Genomic DNA, 14,056 nt, shown 5'->3' with positions numbered 1-14,056 from the left:
ACGCAGAAAAAGGAGGCTTGGAGCAGAAAGGGAACACAATCCTTTATTGTTGGGTCAGACAAGTGGTTCAGGCCACATGGAGCCAGCCAAAATGGCCGCCTCCTGCTATGCGCCACACCCTTCCATCACTGAGGTGAAAAACGGGCAAGAGAACGAGGGGCGGAAGAAGAAGGGCTTTATAGGGCAAAAACCGGGAGTGACGAGCTGGGACAGGATTGGTTGGGAAGGGAACTTCAAGAATATTGTATTAACTCTCACGGGAACTGGCACTAGCCTGAGGGGACATCTTCACAGCAGGAGAGGAAGGGTGTGCATCATGGGGATTAAACCCAAATCCTCATAAAGCTCTTTCTCTTTTAATTTTTTTTTTTTTTTTCTGACCATAGCACTGCTCAGCTCTGGCCATTGGTGATTGTGGGGATTGAGTCTAAGACTTCTCATATGGAAGCCCTCTATCACTGCACTATCTCCCTAGTCCTCTATGCTGTTTTTTGTTTGTTTGTTTGTTTTTTGCCAGAGCAATACTCAGCTCTGGCTCACTGTGGTATAGGGGGCTGAACCTGGGATCTCTAAGAATTAGGCATAAAAATATGTTGCATGAACTTCCTGGGCCTTTGGAAGCATTTTTTCAACCAACCCTGTTTATTTTTTCAACCCTGCTTCTCACAGCATGCCTTTGTGTCTCAAAGAATTGCTCCCTTTACACACAAGGTTGTCCACTCAGTGAAGGCAGAGATCCTCTTTTGAACATCAGGCCTAGTGTGTAGCACAGCTCAGTGGGTGCAGAGCTCAGCAGAGGAAGTGACAGGTGACACTGACACTTCACTGCCTTCCGAGTATACAGGTCCCTCAGGCTGGCAGGAAGGGTTATCTGTCATAACCTACTAATCCTGTGTGGTCACCAGCCATACTCCTCCCTCTTGCTATGCTGAAGGCCTGGGCAGGGCTTCTGTTCTGTAAGAGGGGTGACCTGTCCTCACTTCTGGGACACTCTGCCTCCAGCTCTGGCTGTGGAGCCAAAACTGTGACCTGGTCCTTTGCCCTGTAAACCTGTGGCTGTTGGCCATCCCTGAGACTCAGTCTTCTGACCTGCCAATTGCCAGAGAGTGGTTACCATGATCCAGAAAGGTCTGCCTGGGAAGCAATCAACACTTGTCACTGTCCCTTCTCCAGCTTCTGCAAAGGACAGTCCCAGACATAGGAAACTAATTGGCTGACTGAAAGAATTCCCCCTGGAACAATATCCAAATATGCCAGTTTCTTGTGGACAAAATCAGAGAGATTTATAAAACTGTCAATACGATAAAGTAAGATTAGTCCATTAGGCACTAAGAATTCCCTCTACCGGACAAAGCCATACCTGTGAAAGGGTGGTTTACAACAAGGCTTGCAGCTTTCAAAGACTTTACCTGAATTTATGATTATGGTCATGTTTTCATGTTAATCCTTGGTGCCTACACTAGGCTGAGTAGTACCCCTCTCCACTCCCACTTCATGTCTTATTTGGAACCCCAGAGTGTGACATTATCTGAAGACAGGGCCTTTGCAGATATGATGAGTCAAACTGAGGTCATATTGTACATGGATGGGAACTAATCCAATGACAATGTCCTTTATGAGAAAATAAAGACACTATTAGGAGACAGGGGCTGAGAAGCTATTAGGAGACAGGGGCTGAGAGATACAATGTGACATAATTACTCAGTCACAGACACAAATGAAATACATATCAGAGAGCTTGAATGAATTTTCAAGGTTATAGACCAAATGATGCCCTGCACATGAAACATCTAGCACAAGCAGAAAATAGACTAGTGGTGATTGGGGAAGGAAGGGAAAGTGATTGCTAATGGGTACAGTGCTGCTTTTGGGAGCAGCAAAAATTAGCCTGTGGTGATGGCGGCATAGCCCCACTCCCCCAACCACTGAACTATTTACTTTAAGTGCAAACCTAAGTCCACCCAAATCATGCACATATGTTTGTAGCAGCCTGATTCATAGTAGTTTAAAGTGGAAACAACTCAAATACTAACATACATATATACAGATAGATAGATAGATAAAGTGTGGCATTTTTACACTACAGGATAGATATAATGTGGCAGCAGAAATGAAGTACAGACAAGTGTTAGGACATATAGGAATTTTGGAAGCATTATGCTCAGTGAAAACCAGATTGGGCTGCAGTAGATAGCATAATGGCTATGTAAATAGACTCTCCTGCATGAGGCTCTAAAGTCCTAGGTTCAATCCCTTAGCACCACCATAAGCCAGAGTTGAGCAGTGCTCTGGTGAAAAAAACAAACAAAAACCAGATTGACTTAGCATATTACTATAGGAATTGTCTAGCACCAGAACATATATGAAGATACAAAATAAACAAATGATTTTTGAGGCCTGGGGAAAGGATGGACACTGGGAAGCGACTGCTAAAGGTTATAAGATTTTTTTTCAGAGTGACAAATTAGATTGTGGTGGTGGTTGTACAGCCCTGTGAATATACTAAGAATACTGATTTTTACATTTTAAATTTATACACACACACAATCCTTTGCAGAGAATGAAGTATTAAATATATACAGGAGATTAAGAGTAATCTAAGTAAATACATCTGACCTTTAGTTTATCGTTATTTGCTCCCTGAAAAGGTGGCACTCTGTAAATACCAAGTACTTATTAAAGCATACTGGAGGAAGGCTGATTCTCCTTTTCATACCTTCAGTTCCCTGTTCTGCCTTCCAGCCACACTATTTAGGCCTTTTGCCCCATGAACATAGCAAGGCAACAGATTTCAGCAAAACATATAAAAGCAACAATGCACAGTAAGGTCAAAGCCAGTTGAAATTCCACCTTGCAAGAGAATGCCCTTCACGCATGTGACAGAGCACGGAGACAGGAATCCAGTTCAAGCTCTGTCCTTCAGTCACTGTGAGGTCACAGGCAGGTCTCTGTCTGAGCTTTAGTTCCAGGCCCATCAGGCAGGGAGGGCAGTCTTTGACCTGTCCCTTTCTCTAGCCTATTAGAGTGGTGAAAACAAACCCATGCAGAAGCATAAAGCCATTAGTAGGGTTTGTTTTACTGCCAGGCTACCTCTTCAAGGAAGAAAAGAATAGCAAAGTTAAAGCAAAGCATTACACATGGCTGGGCCTTTTTTTTTTTTTTTTTTTTTTTTTTGGTATGTGGCTGTTGTATTGTGTCTTAGATCATTCAGAAGGGCAGCCAGACAGCAAGGAGAAAATGGATGTTTCCAGACTCTTGGCCAGAGCTTCCATCTCCAAGTCTAGACTATAGAGAATGTCAGAACATGTCTAACTCAATTTGTTTTCCTTCAAGCATGTTTTTTTTTTCTTTTCTTTCCCCCTTTGTATTCCTGGCTTCTAGGACCCTGAAAACTTACTCCCCTCCCTTTCCACAATCACCCCTGGGAAGCCTGGCCAACACACAAATACTCCTCCCACTGTCTTGCAAAATTCTAGAACAGGAAAGCTCTAAAGATTTCAGCAGAGGAGCCCAACCCAGCCATAAAGTGGCTGGAGATAATGGGGGCAGCAAAGGGGCAGTTGGAGGGTGTTTCTGGAAAGGATGGCTGGCCAAATAATGATCAGTTCCCTTATCTCAACACCACTTTTTAATCTCTACCCCATACCCCACAGTCCCACTAGAAGGCCTCAGCGAGCATCAGCACCCATAAAGTTGCAGACCAGACACAAAGCTGTTATCCGTGAGTTCTGAAGCTATGGAGGATATATACTTTGTAAGGCTGCTACAAGGGCTGGGGATCATTTTCATAAACCGTTTTGCATATCTTTATGCTCTTTTTGCTGCTTTCTTCTGGGAGGGCACAGGCAACTGCTTGAGAGTGAGAGACTGGCCAAGAAGCATGGGGTGGCTTTCCAAGCTGTCATGGATGCTGGCCCTTGTGGTAAGTAGAGCAGTGAGTCATAAAATTAAGGAAAGGGTCCATGAGGTAGCTTAGTGACTAGGGTGCTAACTTTGGAAGCTTGAGGTCCTGAGTTTGGTCCTTGGCATTGCATGTGCCAGAGTGATGGCTCTGGTTCTCTCTCTCCCCTTCTCTATCTTGTGTTACTAATTAAATCTTTTTTTAAAAATTGAAGGTAAAAAAAATCTGACTCTACACAGAATGCTACCCACTATGGCAGAGGGGGGCCCAGAGCCCTCTCTGATCTATCACTGCAACTCTTCTTGGCTATCCTCATCTGTAAATTGAAAAAATGGAAACTGAGTCACCAAAGACAGTAACTGCTACCGGAGACCTTCAGCCTTTGGAAGCCACTCCTATCCCAGGCCCTGGCTGGAGGGGAGAGAGGAAAGGGGAGGAGAAACATCACTCTCTAACCCTCATCTGACATAGAAGGAGCCACCAGGAAGAAGAAAACTTTGTGGGAAGAAACCCCATACTCAAAATGTGCTGTACTAACAAAATCCAACTTCCTCTTGACACAAAGGCTGGAGGCAGGGCTCTGATTTCTGAACTGTGTTTCTGCAGACAGACATTTCTGGACTGTTTCAAAACTGTGCAACACGTTCCCCCATCCCCAAAGGGAGAAAGAAAATATGTACAAAGTGAAGAAAAATGTCTTCTCTACAGTGGATTTGCTCTTTGGATGCACGCTGAGATGAAAGCACATCTACCTCCCAGGCAGCAATGGCACTGCTTTCTTCCCCAGAGAAACTGAGGAAGCCCATTAGGATTCCCATAGGACTCAGTCCTAACAGGTTCTGTGAGCTCACATGTCACTCAGACAGCTTGCCCTTTGACCTCTCCATAGAAAATATGTCACTCAAAAAAAAAAAAAGAAAGAAAGAAAGAAAATATGTCACTCTACTTATTTACTTTTCATCAATTGAAACTGGAGCAGTGTCTGGACCTGGGTTTGAGTCAGGCCCACACTGATTACAGTATAATAAAAGTCCTTCCTTATGCTGGCTGATAAACTGTTTTAATAGCTACAACTTTGTAATATGATTTGCAGCCAGGAAGGAAGTATAATGTGCCTAGCGTTGCTCTTTTTGTTTTTTTAAATTTTTATGTATTTATTTATTTTTAAATATTTATTTATTCCCTTTTGCTGCCCTTGTTTTATTGTTGTAGTTATTATTGATGCTGCTGTCATTGGATAGGACAGAGAGAAATCAAGAGAGGAGAGGAAGACAGAGGGGGAGAGAAAGATAGACACTTGCAGACCCGCTTCACCACCTGTAAACGACTCCCCTGCAGGTGGGGAGCCGGGGCTCGAACTGGGATCCTTATGCCAGTCCTCGCACTTGGCACCACGTGCATTTAACCCACTGTGCTACTGGCCCGACTCCCTTTTATTTTTTAATGATTGCTTTGATGGTCCTTTTACAGTGTAGATTTATTCTGTTTCTGTGAAAAATGCCATTGGATTTTAAGCATAAGGAAGCTTTGGTGCTGTGGCCTCTCTCTCTCTTTCTTTATTTTTAAATATTTATTTATTTCCTTTTGTTGTCCTTGTTGTTTTACTGTTGTAGTTATTATTGATGTCATTGTCGTTGGATATGTTGTTGTTGGATGGGACAGAGAGAAATGGAGAGAGGAGGGGAAGGTGGGGGGGGAGAGAAAGATAGACACCTGCAGACCTGTTTCACTGCTTGTGAAGCAAGTCCCCTGCAGGTGGGGAGCTGGGGGCTGGAACCAGGCTCCTTACACCAGTCCTTGTGCTTTGCGTCACGTGCACTTAACCCATTGAGCTACCGCCCAACTCCATCTCTCTCTCTCTCTCTCTTTCTCTCTCTCTCTCACACCTTCTCTGTCTCTAGCTGAAAAACAAATTTTATTAGGTAACTGGGTTGGGGAGGTGGCTCAGTAGTAGAGCTGCTCTAGGTTGTAATATTTATAGAGAACTAGAGAAAATAATTCCATTTAAAATTGTTTGAGAAATGAAACCCAGAAGCAAAATTTAATTGAGGAAATAAAAGACTTGTACACTGAAAACTATAAGACACCAAGGAAAGAAACCAAAGAAGACAAATGGAAAGATAATCTATGTTTATGGGCAGGGAATACTGTGAAGGCGTACCCAGAGCCATCTACCAATTCAGTGCAATCTCCACAAAAAAATCCAATGGCATTTTTCACAGAAACAGAATAAATCTACACTGTAAAAGGACCATCAAAACGATCCTTCAAAAAAAAAAAAAAAAGAGTAACACTAGGCACATCATACTTCCTTCCTGCAAATCATATTACAGAGTTGTAGCTATTAAAGCAGTGTATCAGCCAGCATAAGTAAGGAAGGACTCATAGATCAATGGAAAAGTAAATAGGGACCAGAAGTAAACCCACACAGACATGGTCAATTAATTTATAAAAGGAACCAAGAGGGAGTCGTGCTGTAGCGCAGTGGGTTAAGTGCAGGTGGCGCAAAGCACAAGGACCGGCATAAGGATCCCGGTTTGAACCCCGGCTCCCCACCTGCAGGGGAGTCACTTCACAGGCGGTGAAGCAGGTCTGCAGGTGTCTATCTTTCTCTCCTCCTCTCTGTCTTCCCCTCCTCTCTCCATTTCTCTCTGTCCTATCCAACAATGACAACAACAATAATAACTACAACAATAAAACAACAAGGGCAACAAAAGGGAATAAATAAATAAAATAATTTTAAAAAAAGGAACCAAGAATATACAATGGGTATAAACCTTAACTCTTCCTCTCCAATAAAATGATAAAATAAAATAAAGAAAAAGGAAAATACAATGGGCAAAGAACAGTTTCTTCAATAAATGATGCTGGGAAAACTGGACAGTCACATGCAAAAGAATGACAGCACACACAAAACTCAACTCAAAATGGACTAGAGGGGGCACAAGGAATTAGCATAATGATTCTTCAAAGCATTTTTATGTCTGAGGCTCCAAAGTCCCAGGTTCAGTCCCCTATACCACCATAAGCCAGCGTTGAGCAGTGCTCTGGTAAAAAGAAAAATAATCTTAAAAAGAAAAAAAATACATATTACGTAAAACAATCAAACTCTTGTAAAGATAACTAGTAGTAGCTTCTTGACTTGGGTCTTAACAAAGCTTTAGATCTGACATCAAAAGCAAAAGTAACACAAGTAAAAACAAACAAGTGTATCTGAGTATCTGAGACTACACAAACAAAAGAATCTTCTGCACAGTGTAAAAAAGAACAGAAACATAGGGCAAACTAAAAAACGGGAGAGAAGTATTCTCAATGCATGTGTATGGCACTAGTATCCAAAACATATAGCTAACTCTTTAAGCTCACCAGCCAAAAAAAAAAAAGGCAAAAAACAACAAGTAAAAATGGGCAAAGGACTTGAAATAGATTTCCCACAAGATGTACAATTAGCCATTGAATACATAAAAACATCCTCAACATCATTTACCATTAGGGAAATGTGACTACTACTTTCCACCCATTAGTGTAGTTTGAACAAAACCAATTCTACCTATAGGAATATGTGCAAAAGAAAAGAAGCTGGAATTAGAGGTATCTGCGCACAAATGTTCATAGCAACCTTCCTTGCAAAAGCTAAATTGAGGCAGAAATCCACATATCCACTGCCTGATGAATGGTGGTGTAAACACATAATAGTCTTAAAAAGGAAGAGGATCGGGAGTCGGGCGGTAGCGCAGCGGGTTAAGCGCAGGTGGCACCAAGCGCAAGGACCGGCATAAGGATCCCAGATCGAGCCCCGGCTCCCCACCTGCAGGGGAGTCGCTTCACAGGAGGTGAAGCAGGTTTGCAGGTGTCTATTTTTCTCTCCCCCTCTCTGTCTTCCCCTCCTCTCTCCATTTCTCTCTGTCCTATCCAACAACAATGACATCGATAATAACTATAACAATAAAACAACAAGGGCAACAAAAGGGAATAAAAAATAAATAAAAATAAGAAAATTTAAAAACAGCACCTTTAAAAAATAAAAAGGAAGAGGATTCTGTATAAACATTGCTCTCTTCCCCGCCCTGATTTGTAGGAAGAGGATTCTGTAATGGTCTATCAGGGACAAGCCAGGGATGAACTCTGCTAAGCAAGACAAGCTGGGCACAAAAGCAAAATTCTGACATTCAGAGTGGTCAAGATCAGAAGGAACCAATGATGATGGTCAGCAAGCACTGGGAGAAAGGGAGTTACTGCTTGATAGATTTAACAGAGTTCCATATTTACAAGAAGAAATGAGTTACGGGAGAGATGGTGGTGATGACCACAAAGAATCAGAACAAATTTAAAGCCACAGACCATCAAGCTTGAAAGTGGTGAAGGCAGGGACCAGGAGACAGCTCCCCAGCAGGTGCACAGCTCACCATATGCAAGGTCTTCCTGATCCCCCCAGCTTTCTAGTAGTGTTCTACCACACTGCTATGTACTCTCTCCACCAGTCACGGACTGCTACCCAAAGACATTATTGTTTTCCCACACTTGAGGTTGCTGGAGCTGCTTGGTGTGTGTCTGCTTCTGGTGCTACTGTACTCTTTCATTTCCTTATGTACTCTGGATGGTAATCCTATGTCAAATAAATGGCTTACAAATATTTTCTAAATTACCTTTTCACTTTGTCCATCATTTCCTTTGCTATGCAGAGGTTTGTTTGATGTCATCCCACCTTTTTTTTTTTTCTTTTTTAATGCAGTGCTGGGGCCTAAGTTTAGGGCCTCATACATATGCAATGCTGCTAATGACCTCCCAGAACCAATTTTGTATTCTCATTCTTAGAGGGATTGGGGTGGGGTTGGGGGACAGGACACACATAACAAAAAGGCACCGGCCTCCTTTTTTTTTTTCTGGGGGTGGTGGTGGTTGGAGAACAGCACCAAACCTCCTCTAACACAGTGAGGGCCAGGATTTTGCATATGGCAAAGCAAGCTATTTTACACAGACCTAGAACCATAAGCCAGGGCTCTGATCCTTGGTCCAAAACCATTTTTATCCAGACCATGAATCATCTAACCAGAGGGCCCCTGCTCTGAGGAGTGGAAATGGTGGGGGCACATTCCCCCCAAAGGCCAGGATGCACAGTGTCCTCCCAGCTCTGTTTATAATCAGCAGGACCCCAGTGGGCGTGGAAACATCTGTGCAGGGGAAGCTGAAGCCAAGGTTTTGGTCAGTGGAGATGAGCTGGGGTAAGTGGGAAGTAAAGGCAACCAGAACTCTGTGTGCAGCCGCTTAAAGGACTGTGGGGGAATGACCACACTGAAGCCAGAAAAGGTGAGTGTAGGAGAACAAAAATCCTTCCCAGGTACCTGTGTAGGAACCCCAGCAGCTGGAGGCACTCTACCTAGAACTTCAGAATCTGGCTCAGCCATCTGCACCCTGAGGCTGGGCTATATTGGCTTGCCTCCCAGGCTCTTTGGCTACTAGCCCTGTGAAGTAGAGAAAATCACTGTATTCTTCTGAGTCTCAGTTGCCCCAGTGCAAGGAATAGGGATGATGGCAGGTACCTAGCCTACAGCACTGGGTGGGCACAGAGCTGACACAGGCTGGGAATGCTACTGGCACTGTGGACCCTGTACACTCATTATACCTTCATTTGCAGAGCAATGCTACATTCCAATAGACACGAGTATTGAGCACCATGGTGCCTCTCAGGAGAGACAGCAAAGCTTATGTGATAAGCACATTCATGGCACATGGTAAGAATGTTTTTGGGTTGGGACAAAATAGCTGTGTAGGAGGATTTAGTTTGGGGGAGGCAAGGACCATCTAGAAGATTGCTAAGAATATGGTTGTGAACACCAGAGAAGGCTATGCCAAGCCACCAACCATACAGCTGACAGATATTTACTTAATGTGTCTATCATGTTTCAATGACTGCTATGCTTTCCATGAGTTCTATTTTTTCTTTTGTTGAGAGACAGAGGCATTGATCAACTGACCCGAACACCACTGCACCTTCTGTGATGCTCTCTTTATCTTTCATTTCTATGAGGTGCCATGGGTTACTCCCAGTGCTCTGTGCATGTGTGGCACATGTCGGACTGCTGAGCACTGCCCCCACCCCCATACAGCTAAGTGTGCTCGTATTTAATCTCACAATAGTCAGATGAATGATGTCCTGTTTCTCTTTTACTGTTGCATAAAATGAGGCTCTGAAAGGTGTGTCCAGGACTAGGTCAAGGTTGAGCTCATCAGTATTGTCAGTTCATTTATTTCTAGGATTCTAAGAATGCTTTAGAAAAGCTAAGCAGCATACACATTACAGACTACATGGCTTTATTGGAACACAAGGCATCAACATCACTTGGGAATCTGGCTGGGCATCGAGGGACCTGAGCATCAGTGCCAGCCCTGTCAGCCAGCACTGTGACCTAGAGCAATTGGTTCCCCTTACCTGCCCTCTGGGAATTCAGTCATTTCAGGGATCTGGAAGAAAACACTCTTTTCTTCCAGAAAACACTCCTATGAGATCTCATCTTCTAGAATTGCCTCCTCCTGTGAAATTGATTCCTTTTTCTGTCTGACTGGATGTACTGCCTAACAAGGGCCCCCAGTCATGAGGTCAGTGTCACGGACTTCACACACAGAGAGTTTGGGGAGTTGGGGAGCTGGGGAGTCAACGCAAACACAATGAAACGGTCTATGTGTAAAGCCATTGAGTATTTGGCCTGTTAGCCGTGTGCATGATCAGTTCAAGCTTTGCATCTACACTTTAAACCAGTGTCTCCACATACAGAACCTCAGACCCACTGTCCTGTGGATACAGTTAGAATGTTTTCATAACATCGCCTCTACTCTCCTCTCTGTCTCTTCTTTTCTTCTCAATTTCTGACTCTCTCAAAATTAAATAAATTTATTTTAAAAAATAGAAATTAGGAAGTCAAGTGGTAGCACAGTGGATTAAGCATGGGTGGCGCAAATCGCAAGGACTGGCATAAGGGTCCTGGTTCTAGCCCCTGGCTCCCCACCTGCAGGGGGTCACTTCACAAGCAGTGAAGCAGGTCTGCAGGTGTCTATCTTTCTCTCCCACTCTCTGCCTTCCCCTCCTGTCTCCATTTCTCTCTGTCCTATTCAACAACAATGACATCAATAACAACAACAATAAAAACAAGGGCAACAAAAGGTAATAAACAAATAACTATTAAAAAATATAAATTAAAAAGTTTTTTTTCTTTTTCACATTAAGATGAAAAAATTTTATCTCCTCAAATTTTTTATCTCCTCACTATATTGACACACAGCTTAAAGTTGGCAAATCTTTGAGAAACCCCAGGACTAGACACCTAGGAGGAAGGTATTCGTTAAAAAAGGATTCTGTGGGAGTATATAGCATAATGGCTATGCAGAGACTCCCACCTGAGGCTCCAAAGTCCCAGGTTCAATCCTTGACATCACCAATAAGCCACAGATGAGCAGTGCTCTGATAAAATAATAAATAAAACGGGTTCCAAGAGTGCTGAGGGGAGAGAATGAACCCAGGTCCTTGCGTCACAGTAGTCCCTGGAAGAGGACCTAGAAAAAGTGGTACCCATTGTGCTGGAGTGAGCAATAGATCAAAGATAACATTACTGGGAAGATGGAACAAGAAGAGAAAGAAGCCTGTTAGGAAAAGCAGAAGCTGGTTTTCTCCAGAACTTCAGGCAGACAGACCACTGGGAACTAAGAAGCCTGCTTGGCAGACTGTGGTCTCCCAGAGGGGCTGAAGCCTAGCACGGCGGTGGCACTCAAGGCAGAAGTAATGTGCACAGGCAGGTAAGTGACAATGACAGGGACAATGACAGCGGGTGACAGGTGGCTCACATGCAGGACAGGAAGCAAGGGGACATGGGCTGGGAGGTCTGGATTTGGAAGCAGAGCTGCAGGGTGTGTCTGAACTAGCTGGCAGAGTTCAAAGACCATGAGAACAGGCACAGGTTAGGGGATGGGAGTCCTGACACCAGCACAATCTCTATCTCACTCTTTCTCAGACTTCTCCATCTTAGCGCTGAGTCCAAATACTACTTCTTTGCTTTATGCACTGTCAGAAACTGACACATTTGGATATATGACAGACAGAAACTGAGAGGGGCGGGAGAGACAGAAAAAGAAACAGAGTAACTCTGCTTCATTATTTGTGGAGCTTCCTCCCTGCAGGTGGGTTCCTGGAGCTTGAACCCAGGGCTGTGTGAACTTTAATGTGCTCAATCAGGTGCACCACTGCCTGGCCCCTGTCTATTCTTACTTATGTCAAATATGGAAACACTATTATTATTGGTTATATTTGTGATCACACATGCACAGAGTTTAACACAGTCACACCCAAACCAAGATTCTGGAGGGAGGAAAACTGCTTAAAGCTTTGATCACATTTAGTTTTACAGAAATTGACTCTCTTCGTTGTGTTTGTCATCTTCTGCTGTGGACTGAGGGGATTTACCAGAGCTCAGCACCAGTCTGTGAGACCCTGCTCTGATTTTTTTTCCCACTGTGTCCCAGGCTATAGCAGGTGAGAAGGGTTGGGAGCAGGTCACCTGGGTATTGCTCCAGTGGGGAGCCCTTGACTCTCTCCTTGAGAATAATATCCATATCAACTCCCTCAGCTGATGCATATACTGTGTTCCTGTAAGATCTGGTTAACACAGAAAGAAAAAGAGAGGGGGGGGGGAGAAAAATAAAGGGGAAGGGTATTGAAAAACAGTGCTCAATAATTCAGTGCAATTGGACAAAATGAAAAGAGAAAAACATTTCAAGGTTGACAATATTGAGTAAATTGCTCCCTCTCTTCCAGAGCACTGCTCAGCTCTGATTTAATGTGTTTCTGGGGACTGAACCTGGGACTTCAAAGGTACAGGTATATGTGTTTGCATAACCATTATGCTAACTCCCCAGCCTCAAGACTCAGTAAATCTTACTGGTTCTCAACACAAGAAAAAAATTTATAACTGGGGCCGGGTAGTAGCACATCTGGTTGAGCGCACATGTTACATTGCTCAAGGACCCAGGTTCAAGCCCCCGGTCCCTACCTGCAGGTGGAGGAAGCTTTGCAAGTGGTAAAGCAGTGCTGCAGGTGTCTCTCTTTCTCTCTATCTTCCCCTTTCCTCTTGATTTCTAGCTGTCTCTATCCAATAAATAAATAAAGATAATTTAAAATTTTTTTTAAATTATAACTATGGAGAGCAGTCTGGAGAACTCTCAGAAAGCTAGAAATGGACCTACCTTATGACCCTGCAATTCTTCTCCTGGGGATATATCCTAAGGAAACAAACATACCCATCTAAAAAGACTTATGTATACCTGTGTTCATAGCAGCACAATTTTTAATAGTCAAAACCTGGAAGCAACCCAGGTATCCAACAACAGATGAGTGGCTGAATAAGTTATGGTCTATATACACAATGGAATACTACTCAGCTATTAAAAATGGTGACTTCACCTTCTTTACCCCATCTTGGATGGAGCTCGAAGGAATGATGTTAAGTGAGATAAGTCAGAAACTGAAGGATGAATATGGGATGATTTTATTCATAGGCAGAAGTTGAAAAACAAAATCAGAAGGGAAAGTACCAAGCAAAATTTGGGCTGGAGTTGGTGTATTGCACCAAAGTAAAAGACTCTGGGGTGGCAAAGGAGGACCTAGTAAGGGTTGTGTTGTTATGTGGAAATTTTATGCATGTACAAATTATTATATTTTACTGCCAACTGTAAACCATTAATCCCTCAATAAAGAATTTTTTAAAAATTATAACTATAAGCAATGATGAACATTAATTAGACTGACCTATTGTGAAGATCATTTTGTATTATATATAAATACAGAATAATCATGTTGGACACCAGAATCTTTTAGTGTTGTATGCTAGAATCATCTTAGCTAGAAAAATATCATGGTGTCATACACCTTAAACATACACAATTAGAACACAAATGAAGAATTTCTGGATTGTGATGGCAATGCTAAGTAAAGTGTTGAGGGCAGAGCCATGGAATGCTACACAGCAAACAAATTCAAGAATTGACTGATTCCAGCTAATCCCAAACCTGGCCAAGTATAATAATCAATTTAGGAACTTAAACAAAACAACATAGATCTACTTCACACTCCAGAAATTTCAGGTGGTATCTCGGATGGGCTCCTGAACA

The 14,056-nt window shown here is 43.1% G+C and overlaps 1 protein-coding gene across 4 annotated transcripts in view; it reads right to left on the bottom strand.

Moving 5' to 3' along the window:
• Positions 1 to 14,056, bottom strand: part of GAB2 (GRB2 associated binding protein 2) — a 121,436-nt gene that overhangs the window by 23,187 nt on the left and 84,193 nt on the right. The window lies entirely within an intron of this gene.

The sequence above is a fragment of the Erinaceus europaeus genome, chromosome 17, assembly GCF_950295315.1.
Source record: "Erinaceus europaeus chromosome 17, mEriEur2.1, whole genome shotgun sequence".
Taxonomy (NCBI): domain Eukaryota; kingdom Metazoa; phylum Chordata; class Mammalia; order Eulipotyphla; family Erinaceidae; genus Erinaceus; species Erinaceus europaeus.
Note: the sequence above shows the minus strand (reverse complement) of the source record. Positions and strands in the feature narration are given on the sequence as shown.